Source organism: Petaurus breviceps, unplaced genomic scaffold (assembly GCF_028583685.1).
Source record: "Petaurus breviceps papuanus isolate PSGF00001 unplaced genomic scaffold, PetGlider_PUasm1.0 126, whole genome shotgun sequence".
Taxonomy (NCBI): domain Eukaryota; kingdom Metazoa; phylum Chordata; class Mammalia; order Diprotodontia; family Petauridae; genus Petaurus; species Petaurus breviceps.
The window spans coordinates 59204202-59221326 of NW_027185655.1; the positions used below are offsets into that span (position 1 = coordinate 59204202).

Sequence of the window (17125 nt, forward strand, 5' to 3'; positions counted from 1 at the left end):
TGTTTTCATCTGAGGCAGCTGTGTAGTGGAATAAATAGAACACTGTATTTGGAGTTAGGAAGACTTGAGCTCTGATGTTTAATAGCTGCATGGTCACAAGCAAGTCAGTAAACCTCTGTGAGTCTCAATTTCCTCTTCTATAAAGTAGGTATAAGAATAGCACCTCCTTGGGGCAGCCAGGTAGCACAGCGAGTAAGAGCACTGGCTCCAGTGTCTGGATGACCTGGGGATCGAATCCAGGCTCAGATACTTAGCACCACACCCAGAAACACCTGGCCGTGTAACCTTGAGCAAGTTACTTAACCCCAATTGCTTAGGGGCAGCAAGGTGGCTCAGCAAGTAAGAGCACTGGCTCCAGTGTCAGGATGACCTGGGGATCAAATCTGGGCTCAGATACTTAGCACCCACCCAGAAATAACTGGCCGTGTAACCTTGAGCAAGTTACTTAACCCTGATTGCTGAAAAAAAAAATAGTACCTCCTTTACCAATTTGTCGTGGGTAACAAAACAGGTGATTTGAAAGCACATTGGAAACTTTGAAACACTATATAAATATCATCATCATCATCATTCCTGTATAATGATAACTTTTCTCCCTAATGCGTACAGAACTGCTCTTTAAAAGAAAACCATCCGTTCTTCTGTGTATCATGAACATTTTTCATTATTGTCTGACTCTAGTGCCACTTTCTAGTGTGACACTGACCTTGGATTCTCAAAGGCTGTGTATGCCAACAGAACAGGTTTTAAAAGCTTCAAATATGGGTCCTGTGATTCCCTGTGATTCTGGTTTCAGAAGAAGAAGAGCAAGCATCATTATGAAAAAGTGTCCTACCAGAGGGAGATGAAAGATGATAAAATATTTCAGCTACAGTAACTTATGAAGATTATCTTGTAAGGTAGGGAGGGGCTGTGATTCCCATCACTGGAGGGTCCATCCACATCAATGAAATGAAGCATCCTTTACATATTGAAATATAATGAGCATGTCACCAGGTGAAAAATGTGCTTGTCCCATACTGATCACAAAATATAGAAGGTGAAACTAGTAGACATTGCATAATTAAAATGAAGAGTAACTCCCTTCCCCCATTAAAGATGAGAAGATATTTTGCACATAAATAAGCTATTTTATCATCTGGCATCAGCACTGGTATGGCTTGATGCTCAGGAGAATACTACTTCATTCATCTTCAGGGCTGAAGGGTACTAAACTATTTCCTACATATACTAGAGCAGTGGAAATTTAAAAGGTGATAATCTCTTAAAGGAAACTGACAACATTGGATTTTAGTAATAGCTTTATAGATGGAAATGGTGATTTTTGAAACAGCTTTAAGGCAATTGGGATATTTAGGAGAAATGTTCATTTGGTCCTTTGATCTGAAATCATTGGCATTTTTTTCCCTTTCTGTTCCTATAGATAATGGATACTACTTAACAGAGTAGGTCTTAGTTATGACCTTCGTTTACGCCAAAGTGTCCTTGAATTATAGATCCTAGACACTTTAATCTCTTTAAGTGTTATTGAAAATTTAAGCTTATCAAACAGATTAATTGATTATTCTAGATTTATGTTATGTTAACACTTCATGCTCATTCAGTTGGCTCTGTTGATGAAAATTGTTATTTTAAATATATTTGTGTGTGTACTTACATTTCATATCTAAGACAACTGCATTTAAAATTTTTTTCCTCTTTAGCAATTTATATTCAGATTTTAAATTCTTGTATTTCGATTAGAATTTAATCTCTTATGTTTCAAATATATGGGTAACAGACAAAATACCATATTTTACCACATAATTGTTGTAGATTTCATTCCAATATTTGCAAAATAATTGGGATGTGACCATTATGTGAAGTTTAAAAAGAAACTGAGACCATACTACCTAAACATATTTATTATTAAACAGTATCATTGGCAGATGAATTGTATAGCTTAGCTAGTGTGGAAAAATACAAGTCTTACCATATCATGTGACTTACTCATGACAGCTTCAACTATCATCCACTCCCCTTCCTCCTAAGGATCTTTACTGGGTTGAATGACAATGCCATTAGTACTGCAGAACTCTAAGCAAACCAAGCAAGCAGGCTCTTGGAAATACAGTGACAATGTGCATACATTGGGAATTCTAGGTTGGCAACTCTCAATGAACAATGATAAATGCGAATCCATACGCCACTGAAGAATGCATTGCTGCTCTGTTTACCTTTTAAGCAGTATGATGAACAGAATTATATGATGCAATGAAAAGTTACAAACCAGTTTTTTGGACTAAAGAAAAAACAGGATGGAATGATTATGCAGTGGTGGCAATTATGTGATGAAATACCGTTATCTATAATACAGTAGAAAACATGCTGAATTTGGAATCGGAGGACTTGGGTTCAAATTCCAGACATGCTTCTTTCAAGCTTTGTGATTTTGATTTCAGTTATAGGGGTCTCAGTTTCTTTTTTTTTTTAAGCAATTGGGGTTAAGTAACTTGCTCAAGGTTACACGGCCAGGTGTTTCTGGGTGGGTGCCAAGTGTCAGAGCCCGGGATTGGGTCTCAGTTTCTTAATATAGAAAATGAGGATTTTGGACTAGATGACCTCTAATGTTCCTTTTAACTCTAAATCATATTTTACAATCCTGTCAGGCATATAGGTCATGGATTTAGAGATGGAGTAGACCTTAAAGATCACCTGGTTCAAGATTTCCTGCTCCTTCAGCATCCATTATCTTTTCACCCTCCCAGAACTAATGTAAGATATATGACTTCATACAAGTATACATGTGTGAGGATATGCACATAAATATACACATATACATATATGCAATACATGTGTATAGCTATGTATGTACAAGTTATTTATATATAGCATACTAAATTATAACTTAAGTTATATGTGGATATAATATACTAAGATGCAAGTTGAGTTATATAGCATATAACTAGAAATATATAGATATGGAGAAGAAAAAGCTATAGATAGATATTTGACAATTTATCTAGCGAAATTGGTGTATCATATGAGAGGTATTATTCTAAGGTTAAAGTCATGATGAATTTCCTATCTCTGAAACCATGACTGGACCTTATGTGAAAGCTAATTATGGACTAATGGGGTAGCAAAATAGGATTTAAAATACTTATCATTGGAGAAACCATTTTAACATTATCAAATTGTCTGGAATAGCCAAACAGTTATGTCTGTGATTCACGGAATCAGGATCAGATGAAAAGCCTTAGAAGGAGACTTTATAATTTATCTGTCCCAACTTACTCATTTCATATATAAGGAAGCTTAGGCCCAGAGGGATTAAGTATTTGTTCAGGGTCACACTACTTGTTAGCCAGTTCCAGAGATAGTATTAGTAGACTGTATGTCTTCTGTCTTGTCAGTTCTCCTTTAATCTCATCACAGCACCTTTCCCATTTCCTAATATGTGATATGAAATGAGGAAAAGAATGATTTGGTGGGCCATTGTTTTGTGTCATGCAGAGTAGATCATCCAAATGGAGGCATATATATGTGTTTATGTATGTATGTATATGTACTATATAGATATATATACATTAAAAACACACACACATACACAGGAGAAGGAAAGAACTACTCACTAATGCTTTTGCCTCACATTTCTGATTTCAATCTAGAAAACCAATACCAGGCCTTAGTTTCCCCAAAGTGTGATATCACTCAAGAGGACATATAGAGCAGTAGGGTCTCTGGACAGAGGAACACTGATAAGTCTTGGGATCAGTTATATGAAAATAAAGAGGAAGAAGAGTAAAGAATTCTAGACAGATCTAGATCTTTTCCACCAACTTACTCTTGTCTAGCCCTAAATGCATCACATGTTCCAATAATCTACTTTATTTTTCAAAAGACTTCTTTTTTGAGATCAACTTATAGCTCCACATTGGAAGGCATAGATGTTGTAAAATAAACAGCAATAAACATGTAGACCTTTGATGCATTAAATGATTGTTTCCTAAGCCTGTGTGTATATGGACAGATAAAACACATGCCAGATAGGCCCTCTAGCGAGAGATCATCATTTTGATAAGTGGGTGACATAATGTCATATTTCTCCTTAAGAACTCAAGAGAGGATTAGTGACATTACAGCTACATAGAAGACAAGGATGATGTATTAGAGAAGAAAATTCAGTATTTGAAGTGAAATCTTTCTGCATCTTTCCCAGATGCAGACAGTAATGATTTGTTGTTTTAGTTATTTAATTGCCTATTGATTGTAGTTATTAAAAAAAAAAAATTTAGGGGGCAGCTAGGCAGTGCAGTGAGTAAAGCACCATCCCCGGAGTTAGGAGGACCCGAGTTTGGTTGTGGCCTCAGACATTTAACATCCACACACACAAAAAAAATAGCAGTGTAACTTTGGGCAAATTACTTATCCCCAATTGCCCTCCAAAGCGCAAAAAAAAAAAAAAAAAAAAACCCACACCTTTAAAGATACTGTGACTTCTAAGAATTTCTGCTTTGGAAAAGGGAGTTTAGAATGAGTACCTGATTAAAATAAGATTTTTATAATATATTACCCTAATATAATGACAGCAGTAAACACCAAAGGAGGAGACATTCATTCATAACTGGTAATATCAGACTCATGTCTTACATGACCATCGTATGTTAAACTATCAAAGAAAATAAGTCATTGGTTTATTTGCATCAAAAGTACATTTAGTTTCAAGATACTGCATTATTATTATCTCTAAATATTTTTGAAAGCCAAGACAATTTTCAATTCAAAACCTTTTAAAACAATTTTAAACTAAAGTTTTTAAATTTTAAAACAATTTAAACTATATTAATCATTACACTAAAAGGAATTTTTTTAATTTAAGTAACTTTGCACGAGTTAGAATACAGTTCAATAATGAATTTACTATGTTTTATAGTATTAATTACAAAAATCATTAAAATTTGTAGAGACCTTTAACAAATCAATTATTTACTTTATTTCAGTTTCGTTAAATTATTAACTCATGATTAAGCCCTTCATTTCAAGATTAATGAAACAAGTTTACATTTAGCATTTATTTTTATTTTTTTGCTTTTTGGAGGGGAGGAGGCAGGGTAATTGGTTTAAGTGATTTGCCCAAAGTCACATGGCTAGTAAGTGTTAAGTGTCTGAGGCCAGATTTGAACTCAGGTCCTCCTGGCTCCAGGGCCAGTGCTTTATTCACTGAGTCACCTAGCTGCCACCATTTAGAATCTTTTAATATTTTCCTTTACAGTGCTCTTGAAGAAGGAACATTGACTATAGAGCAAGTGGAACTGATTTTAAATCTCAGGCATGCTAACTATGATAAAACTCATTGGAAACCAGTTTTCTTATCTGTAAAATGTAGAGATTTGACTAGATAGCCATCAGATTCTAGTTCTAAATTGTATGATTTGAAAACATAATATGCTTCTAATTGCTCATATTAGCAGAGAAGAACTTGTTTTTTCTCAAAAGTATTTTTTTTTCCTAGTTACAATGCAACGCTCTAAGACCATAAGTTTCAGCAAATGTGCCAGTCTTTATTGGTAAAAGAAATTCTTTTTTGACTTCCCTACATCTATGAAAGAAGAGATTTATAAAATCATTGTAGCAGCAAGCACCCTAGCATACCCCAGGGAGGCTGCCAACACAGGTTCCTAGATCTGCTTTTCCAAAGGAAAGCAACTCAAAATGGGTTAACGACCTTACTTTAATCAATCAAACATATATCATTTACCTAGTTTAGGGGAAAAAGACAGCACCCTGAACTTCAGAGAATACAAACAAGTTACAAGCAGACAGAGAAACATTTCAGCAGACAGGCTTCCAGCTATCTGACCATTACATCCATACCTAGTCAGTTACCAGAGAGGGAAGCACCAACATCTGGGTTTTCAAAGCTGGGGGGCTCAATGGCTGCCCAGAGTCTTGTCTGGTCAAATCACACAACTCTTCTCAAAGTGACCTCCCAAACAAAACCTCACATCAGGGTATAGATATAGATATAGATACAGATACAGATATAGATATATAGCCTTCTCCTGGATCAGAGAATGTCACAGCCCTCTTGACCCACTGCCCAATCACAAAGCAACAAGGTACGGGCATTCCTGAAAAACAAGCCTCCTGCCACAGGCTCCATATGACCACATTCAGCCTATTAGGGGGCAGAGTATATTTTCAAATCAAGGAAGGTTCTCAGTCACGTACGTCTATCAAAGGGCCTAAGGGCAGGGAAGATCTTAGATTCCCATTCCCATAACACTCATCCACCCCCCCACAAAAAAAAAATAAAGGAACAGATGTATGTGGACTACTTAAAATGGCAGCTAATAAAATCCCCCCTTGTACTTAACTTCAGAACCTATTATTTGGAGCTATATATAAAATATAGATGTTTGTAATTAATTTCAAATAAAATAATGAAACTAATTCACAAAACAAATGTATAATAAAGCTGGAAATTTTCCCCATCTTATTCCTTTCCTACTTCTAATTATGATTAATATATACATTAATATATCTATATATTTAATGTATACCTGCATATAATATATGAGAATACATGTATATATTAGAAGATATATATATACATGCACATACATCTTACTATCAGATCTTTTATTTAATCAAGGAACTGGTCATAATTTTAGCTTATAAGCATAGAAGTGAAGTAAATTTTAGGAAACAGAAGTGCAAATAAAAGATTCTGAGACTGAGATTTGAAATGTACCTCAGAGATTACTCTTTAGTTTAGACCCCAAGAGGGTCAGTGACTTTCCTAAATCCAGGTAGTAAATTGCAGAGCCAGGATTTGAACCAAGATACTATGACCCCCACATCAATCCTTTTTCAACCATACTATTCTACTAGGATTTCATGTGTCCAATTAGAAATCAATAAGCTATTGATATTTTAAAGCATGTTTCCATTCCAGATATTCTGCCTGAATATAATTGAGCATTGACTATAATTGTGTTCTGATCATTTAATTAAACAGAAAATCACATACTAAATACCAAAACAGATGTGAAATTTAGTAGTGAGATTTCCTTCAAAAAGAAGAAATGCAACTTATAGAAAGTTGTTCTCTTATATTTCCCACAGCATTAAAAAACACACTGATATTAAAGTATTAACTTTCTATATGAAATACCATTAGCATGGATATGTTTTGGGATGGGTTACCACAGAATGAGCTGAGGCTATGTAGGCATAGCCACTTAAAAAAAAAAAAAGGTCTTAGGCAGTACAGAGTCACAAATATCAAGATGTTATCGTTTTTAGGAAGTTATTACATAAACATAAACACTTACTGTTATTTCCTTGCAGCAAAATCTATATCCACAACAGCAGCTGGAAGTTATTGCCTGTAAAAAAGTCAGAAAAAAAACATGAATATGTTAATTTAAAATACAATGCACTTTGAATTGTAACAGCTAATAAGCTTCTTATATATTAATAAAGAAGAAATATAACGACCATAATGTCCCCATTTTAGTTTCTTTGCATGAATTAAGAACTACAAATGGCAAAGGAAAATTATGTCTGCATGCACGCCATAACTTGGAAAATACTATTGAGAAAGGCATAAGAAAACTTCCGGTTACAGAATAAAGTTTTTTTTTCTTTTAAAGAGAGAAAACCTTTGCTAGAATATCAAAGAACATATAGAAAGCTCACCCCTTTCCTCACCATGGTAATGAATAATCTGATAATCAGTTAGCCTTGAGTGATTTTAGAATGGCTTGAGTTTCATTTCAATCACTCTCTTAATTTATCTTGATTAGACAAATCTTTTTATAATCCATGAAAGTAATTTGGAAAATGACAGAAAAAAATAGGATTTGATTCATTTGGGGACACATCTACTTCTGGATGCTGAAACAACTGTTCAATTAGATAGATTCCATAACAATTGCCAATTGCTTGGGGGTTCAGTGAGGGGGTCTTCACCAATTATTTGTCCTTAAGTCTTATCTTTATACACAATTTGAAATGGTGAATTACACTAATAATTATATAGAATAGAAAGGCCAAAAGAAAGCATTTACAAGTAAAAACACTGAAACAAATGCTCCTCTTCCCCAAAGTATGCCTTAATTATTTCTTAAAGTTTATTTTATTTTAAATTTATGGAATAAACAATCATGTTCATAACATAGTACAATATTTTAAAAAAGATTGCACATGAAACTTCAAATCTACTAAGTACAACTTGCTATTCCTTTAAAATAAACAACAAAATTATGTAATTTCTTTTTTTTTTGTTTCCCCCCTTCTCCAGAGATAGCCACCATTAGACACAAATAATGCCTTATTAATTTTAGTAAAGGTAGTTATTAGGTCATTATAAAAATAGCAGCAATGTATCTAGATTAAGACTTAAAATCATAAAGGGTTTTTTTGTAATCAATGACAATAAACATTTAAAAAGAAATGAAATCCAAAGCTTTGACAGTCAACCACCTTCTGAACCCTAACTACTAACTAACTAAATGTTGTACTTTTGGAAAACTCTCACCTCTGCCTACGCAGACCCCTATGTTGTAAATGTACTTAAAACTTTAAACACTAATAATATAAATATTGAATATTATAATATAAGGCTTGTGATTGTGAAATAATTTACATGATATAAGATTAGCTCAATCTGAAATTCTGTCTCTGTCTCTCTTTTTCTCTCTTTCTCTCACCCACCATCTGTTTCTGTCTCTCTGTCTTTTTTCCTCATCTTCCTTCCCTCTCCCTCCTTCTCATATTATCTCTGGGCAGCAGTTAAAATAAGGAGCGAATAATAACATGTATGCAGGCAAATATCTGAAACAAAAAAATATAACTGTCCTCCAAGTCTCAGTGTTACACTATATTTAGTATTCTGATTTCATCCATTTTTCTCCTAAAATCAATCTAGCACAATTGTCCTTTTCTCCTGTTGTAATGGAAATGCAAATTTAAAGATCTTCCCTTGCCCCTAGGCTAAAGTGCACCTGGAGCCTGGGGTAGGAGGCTTGTTTTTCAGCAGATACTTCTTGATTGGCCAGTGGGTCCAAAAGGTTGTTACATTCTCTGAGCCAGGGGAAGGCTATATAAGCCCTGATGTGTAGCTTTGTTTTGGGGCTCACTTTGAGAAGTGTTCTGTGATTTGATCAGATGAAACTCTGGGAAGCCATTGTCCAGAGCCCCCTGGCTTTGAAACCCAGATGTTGTTTGGTATGGATGTAATGGTTGGACAGTTTGGAAATCTGTCTACCTGATCTGCTTCTGTCTTGATAATTCTGTCTGTATACTCTGAAGTTTGGGGTGCTGACCTTTTCCCCCTGAACGAGGTAAACGATACATGTTTGACTGATTAAAGTAAGCTTGTTAACCCATTTTGAGTTGCTTTCCTTTCTCAAAGCAGATCTAAGAATCTGTGGTGGCAGCAACTCTGGGGAGGCTGGGGTGCTTGCTGCTACACCTGTCTGTTAGCCCTTGTCCACTAAGTTGTGCTGTGTAGACAGTGCATAGGTACAGGTACAAAGCAATAACCCATGTTGGGAATTTGTGACTATTGTTCTGATTGGGAGTCTCCACCCCGCCCCCTCAAGCAGCTATTTTCAGATTTATGTGTTCCCCCAACTACTCCTGGGGCCTAATGAGAATAAAATTCCCACACCCAGGGTTCTTAAAGGATGTTGCTTACTCCTGGTATCAAGTCTTTGGATGCAGGATTGGAATACAGAGCCTGGGAAGTGTTTCTTCAGTATCATCTCCCTGCTTTTTGCTATTTCCTCTCACCCTCCATCTCAGATTCTCCCCTTTGCAATCTACCCTGCCTAACAATTTTCTTTGTCCTGATGGATGTTTCTAATGTAAACCAAATTTCTGACACGGAAACTCCCTCCACTGAGGCAGATAAGTAACATTTCTGTATTACAGTCCTAGAGAATGACTTCTGACATGGAGGAGTGAGTGACTGGTCCATCGTTAAAGAGCTAGTGTATACAAGGAGCAGCACTTAAACCCTAGTTTTCCTGACCCCAAAATCAGCTTGTGATCCTCTATACAATCTTCTGTTATCTGATAATTATAGTTATCACATAGCTATAGTTAATACAGCATGTAAAGGGCAGTTAGGTGGCAAAGTGGATAGAGTTCTGGCTTGGAATCAGCAAAACTCATCTTCATGAGTTCAAATCCAGCCTCAAAAATTGTGTGACCCTGGATGAGACACTTTATCCTATTTGCCTCAGTTTCTTCATCTATAAAATGAGGTGAAAAAAGAAATGGCAAACTACTATGGTATCTTTGCCAAGAAAAATCCAAACTGAGTCATGAAGAGTTGAACATGACTGACTGAACAACAAAAAGGGCTATAAAAAGATTTCTGTATCTTACCACATCTGATACTTCCAAGTGTCCTATGAACAAAGAGATATATGCAGGCTGTTTATTTTTTTTGTCTATATTTTATTGGGCAGGGCACTCTGTTGGGTATAGATTCTCTCCACTAATTCAGATTAACAATTCATCTCTAACTCATAAACTCTTAGAGTGTTACCTGAGCACTGAGACCATAAGTGATCTGCCCATTGTCCCATAGCCAATGGATGTCAGAAGAACTGGTATTTTTTACTCCAAAGCCAGTCTTACCTCCACTGAGCTGCACCCTCTGTTCTAGAGATGTGATCCTGAGACTCAAAATCTTGTGGTGACTTGTCCTTAGTCACATAGATTAAAAAGTGCCCAGCCAGGGGAGCTTAAACCAAGACTCTCCTGATGCTAAGTCCAGCATATTTTTTTATTTTGCCACATTGCCTCAAATTTTATGTTCTGGGGCATTTCCCAGCACCAAGCTCATCATCAAAACTTATTTATTCTGTGCTATTTCCTCAGAACACAGGAGATAGCAGAAATTGTTTCATAAGAAATCTATGTTCTTGCGAAAATTCATGATAACCAAAATCACCATAAGATCAGAGGACTATAGCTTTAGACCAGAAGGTTGACTGGAGGTTACTTAGTCCAGTCCCTCATTTTATAGATCTGGAAGTCAGACCTAGGAAAAATAAGTGACTTGCCCAAGGCCACACAGGTAGAAAGTAACTAAGATTTGAACTGAGGTTTTAGAGGCAACAGCTATTATGTAGTATATCTTTGTTAAGAGCAAGCACCTTAGCACACCCAGGATGGCTGCTAGCACAGGTTCTTTGATCTGCTTTTCTAAAGGAAAGCAACTCAAAAGGGGTTAACAATCTTATTTTAATCAAACACACACATATGTATATATAATACAGACAGAGAAAATAACAGAGTTCAACATATCAACAGACAGGATTTCTAGCTCTCTGATCATTACATACATACAGTGTTAGTTACCAGAGAGAGAAGCACCAACATCTGGGTTTTCAAAACTAGGAGGGTTAAAGGCTGCCCAGAGTTTTATCTGGCCAAATCAGACAACTCACACATAAGATTGTTAACCATATTTATACACACACACACACACACACACACACACACACATACATACACACCCTTCTTCAGGGTCAGAGGACATCACAACCTTCATGACCCACTGCCTAATTACAAGTAACAAAAGATGTAGGCCTTCCTGAAAAACAAGCCTCCCTAAGGAAGCTTCTTTTATTGGGCTCTAAGTGAAGCCCATTAAGGGAGAGGTAAGATCTTCAAACTCCCTAGTTCTATTAAGGGGCAGGGAAGATTTGCAAATTCCCTTACCATTACAATCATTTAACCATCTTGCATTTGAAGGGGAGTCTTAAGGAGACAGCTTTAATCAAAAGGAATTTCAGTAACCACTGTCTCCCAATAGAGGGTTTTTCTCTCCTTCAACACATATGTCTTGATAAACCTAAAACTATCTCCATGTTGTTGGTTGTCTCTACTTCCTGCCTGACACAAAATTCTCTCACCTCAGTTGCTTCAGTAGAAATGGGCACAAAAACTACTTTAGGTAGCTTTAAATTAAAATTATTTTTTTAAGATGAAATATTAGGGTCTGAGAAATAGAGGATGAAAATGAAAGTAGAAGAAGAATTGAAAAAGGAAGAAGAAAGAAAGAAGGCAGGCAAAAAATGACTCAAAGAAGAGGGAAAGGATAGGTGAGAATCTGCTTTACTTAATAATTGATCACAATTGGATTGTGTATAGGTGAATTTGATGGCCTAAGATGGAGGATGATTGGCAGTTTCACCTGGATTTTTCAATTTTTGCAGTTATTTCTTCCAGAAAGTCAGACTCAGGGGTATAGGAGAGGAAGTATCTCTCACCTTATATCCAGCTCCTTAAGAACTGAGAAGTAGAAACTCAAGACTCTTTTTTAAACTTTACTGCATAATAATAATAATAATAAACTATCATAAAACTGTTGCCTAGTAGCATTCAGATTCTGAACCCATAAATAAATTCTTAAAAATACCTTTTTAATTTTTTTTAAATAGCAAAATAAAATTTTCATGTATAGTAGGAAGGGAAGTGTGGCAAGTTTGAAATGATATTGGCTTTATTAGAGTTGGAAGACCCTAATTCAAATGCCACCTCTATTGTTTACTGTGTGACTCTAAGACACTTAACCTCTCTGGGCCTCAGTTTCCCTATCTCTAAAATAAAGAGATTAGAATAAATGGTCTCTAAGATCTTTTCAACTTTTAAATCTATGATCCTATGTTCATAATTCATTCTACATCCAATTCCCAAATATTTATTGAATTTCTATTTTGTGCAAAGCACTATGCTAGTTGTTATGGGAGATGCAAAAATGTGATAGAATTCTGGGTCCTCCAGACTTGTATATTCTCAATAGAGGGAGGAAAGCAATAATGCAATTATTCAAATATCTATACTTCAAAGTATGATAAAATAAGTGATGCTAGATTACTAAGTTACATGCGGGGAAAATACTTATGATGATATAATATACTTATAAGCAGAGCAAGTTTCCTAGGGAAAAAAAGATTCAACATCATTCAGTTTAACTATTTAAATGCCTATTTTGTGGCAGACCATGTGTTTATGGGCTAGGAATACAAAGAAAACAACGAGAAAAAGTTTCTGCCCTCACAGGGTTTTCATTCCAAAGGGAGGTGAGAAAGGATACAATATACATGTAGATGAGTAAGTATAATATAGTTATCAATGAAGACCAAGTAATTCAGAGAGTGCAAAGAAGGAAAAGGTAGTAAAGAAAGTCCTCTAGGAGAAGATGGCAGTGAGCTCTGCTTTGAAGGAATCTAGGGAATTTAATTTTATTTATCATTAATTGTATTATTGATTTATTAATAATTTTAATATTGGTGAGGAAGGAGTTCATTCCACATCCAATCCTGATTGAAGTAGAGAAATAGTCTGTCCAAAAGCAGGGCCAGAGAGATAGAATGTTCTATAAGGTGAATAGATAATTGGACAGATTGATAGGAATAGAGAAGCCCTGAAAGTTACATTGCATATATCTTGTAGTTATATAATTGTATGTTATCTTCATGAGAATGTGAGCTCCTGAAGGCCAGGAACTGTGTTTTTGCATTTCTTTATACATCTAGTATTCTTCTGATATTTATTAAGCATTTAATAAATATGTATTGATTGACTAATATGAAAGAAGTATGGGAAAATAGGTGGTGGCCAGATTATAGCACCTTAGATACCAGCTGGAGGAATTTGCATTTTAGCCTAAGGGTGACAATAGCTCCTTAAAATTCTATGTTAGAGAGAGATGTGGTCAGGTCATTTTTTTTTCTTTTAACAATATCCTATCAATGTATGGGAAAAATATATTCTAGAGGTGATAGGGTGGATACAAGGAGACCAGACCAGGGATCTGGGATGGTATAAGATGATGAATGAAATCAGAAAAGCAAAGAAAGACCTCTAACATGGATGAGGAAGGTCTTGAAGGAGGTGTAAGTTTTGGATAGATAGAAGAGAAACAGAAGGATACTGAAAGAAAAAAAAAGACCCATAACATCTTTGTTCTGGAACAGAGATGAGTATTATCACTTACATATATATATATAAATATATACATATATATATATATGTGTGTGTGTGTGTGTGTGTATAGATATGGATATAGATATAGATATAGATACAGATCTACATCTAAATTTGCCCCATCTCCACACTTAGCAAGTTTGAGAAGCAGTATTTATACTCAGGTCTTCCTGACAATTAGTCCAATCCTCCATCAACTACATGATCTAGTTGCCTATTTGGATGGAGTTTTTTGGGAAATGTTCTTTTGGACTAGCATCACTTTAAAATTACAAATCTGAAACTGGATGGAAATTAAGCACTATTAATGTAACCATTCCTCTTTCACACAAGTCCTTTTTTATATCCTCTTCCCTAAAAATATACATACATTTCATATTTTCATTTCTCTGATCATTTGAGCTTAAAATAGGAACAAGATTATCCAATTTAGAATGGAGTCTAAAATAATCTAGGGTGAGAAAACAAAACCCAATATTCCTTCAACCACTTCAGTACATCTGGACATATCTTCAGTATATATTTAATGTTTTCTTTGTAATCCTACAAATCATACATCCATTTTTTAGCCCTGCATGATGAGTTGATGTAGTAGGAATTGGGTTTCTAGGTTAGAAAGTCAATATTTGCCATCTTACTGGCCTCCTAGAGTAATTAGTTGACCTACTGACTATTTCAGAAAGATGGCAGTGAAATATTTAAGAAACTTAGCCATTGACAGGAACTCTAGGGGTCATCCTTGGATAACCCATTAGCCTGTATTACTACTTTAACTCATTCTAATAATATAGCTCTGCTTTTCAGCTTGTTGGGAATCTCAGGCCAGACCCAGTCAGTCAGCTTGCCAAGACATGCTGCTTTCCTGGTATGGTTTTCTAGTTCTTTGCTATTACTGCATAATTTGACAGTATGCTGCCAAGGAAACAGAATTCATTAAGAGCTTTTGGTTTTGTTCTGCCAATGAGCATTTTTGGCTACATGTAGGGCTGGCCTCTGAAGATTGATCCATAATGTTTGTCTTCTAAAGCCTTGTCACCTCGTAACATGACTGATGCTACAAAATAACTCATAATGAGCCAGGTTTTCTCAGTGTGAGCCACTTTCCGGGAGTGTTAGGCACCATTAACTTCACCATCATCAAGCCTGGGTGCTTAATTTAAAATGAATCAAGGTAGATATATTATACAGCCTGATAATCTGATACTCTACTGTGATTTGTTTTAAATGATTTTGACCATTTTGGGAGTACCATTATTTTCTATGTTTTGATTGTTGCAGCTAAGATGGGGTAGGATTGATTAACAGAGAGAACAATCAATTGCATATATGGAACACCTTGTCCTTCTTGGCTTTAATATTATTGCCTTCTCTCTGCCATTCTTTCCAATTCTGTGGAGATATGTTTGTACACAGTTGTTTCCTCCCTTTAGATTGTAAGGTTTTTGAAGGCAAGAACAACTTTTGCCTTTCTTCCTATCTGTAGAACTAGTTAAATGTCTGTCATGTAGTAAGCCTTTAATAAATGCCTATTGACAACTATAAATTCAGGGGAGGGAAAGATCATTCTTGCCTGATATGCTCTAATTCTTATGGTACAGGATTAAAGTTTGACTTTTGACCTATGGATTCAGATCTTCATATAACTGCTCTACATTTTAAATAAGGATTTTTCAAAAACTCAATTTTCTTTTTGAGGTTGGCGAAAATTGTATCTTTTAATTCCTTTGGCACATCATCATTGGTCAATTAGATATTGTTGGATAAGTTAATTTATTTTCAGAGGTTTAATTCCAGTTTCATTTGTCTTCTCTGACTACAATGTCAAGCTATATTCCCATTCAGTGTTCCTGAAATGTCTATGCTATGTCCCAAAAGGACCAAGTGACAAAACTATGGATGAATCACTACAAACTTGACATGATGCCTGGAAAAAAAAATGGCATAGCATACTCCCTAGTGACAATGGGGGCAGTAGCACCAACTTTGATTTATGGAAATATACAAAGGACTATGCATGAGTTCCTATTTATATACAAATATATGTCTTAAAAAGGAGTATTAAAGAAATATTAATTGTATACAATCATTTTATTATTTATAACATGTTATTTGTGATTCAAACAATGAATGGAATGTTTTCCTGAAATCTGCATATTTGCCACTAAATAATTGTATTTTATATTTATTTTTACAGTCACATGAAACAAAGAGAATTTTATCACAATACAAAACTGGTCAACCTTGAAGGCCTATAAATCTCCTGTTATCTTTAGTTCAAGCATTTTACCACGTTATATATATATATTTACTAGTTTTAAAATTCTAAATGAACTACATTTTGGGGTATGTGTGTGTGTATGTGTATGTGTGTATGTGTGTAGGGGTTTCATCTGGGCCTGTAGTGTCATCTCTGTTCGAAATTTCTCATGTGAGTATAAACTCTACTAATGCCAATCAGCAACTGTTATAGAAATTGAAAGCAAATTATTCATTGACATATTTCTAGTATGTAAATGATGTAGGACTTTTAACCTGAGGCTTCCTAATTCCAAGGTGGACGCTGTTCACTAGACAGCTCTACCTCTCCAGGTATTTGACACTTACATAGATCTCCAATTTACACAGAAATCAAAATACATTACCCATACCATTTTCCTTTTTTCTTTTCTTTCTTTTTTAACATCCACAGGGTAGACTTTGTATAGAATACCTATTTGGGGACATTTATTTTTCTTTTCCCCTTTCCAGTTTTCCTTTCCCTTTTCCTTTTTGCCTTCATTTCCTTTTTTTTTTCTTGCATATTTCAATGAACTAGGGAAGGTGAAGGAGAAAGGAGAGCATATACAACAAAAAAGTATCTGCTGGCAGTAGCTGAGAGTCGTAGATGAAAGGTTACTAGTGCAATTTACATTTCACAATACTGTATATGTGTGTCTAAATACTCTAACACAATTGGGCAGCTTAGGCTTCTGTTGACCCAGATGCCTTGGACCTTAGATAGGACACTTGGCCTGTTTTCCGCATTAGACATTTCACGAAAACTGGGCATATGTGTGTGTACATACATGTATTTATATGTGTATTTATATAGATACAATAGGTAGATACATGACATTTATGTACATAT

At 35.3% G+C, this 17125-nt stretch overlaps 1 protein-coding gene across 1 annotated transcript in view; it reads right to left on the reverse strand.

Moving 5' to 3' along the window:
- The window catches only part of TENM3 (teneurin transmembrane protein 3), a 3497142-nt gene that overhangs the window by 2391320 nt on the left and 1088697 nt on the right, over positions 1-17125 (reverse strand). Inside the window, exon 4 of the mRNA XM_069096576.1 lies at positions 7320-7373. The gene's annotated coding sequence lies outside the window, so the exon portion shown is untranslated. The remainder of the gene's footprint in view (positions 1-7319; positions 7374-17125) is intronic.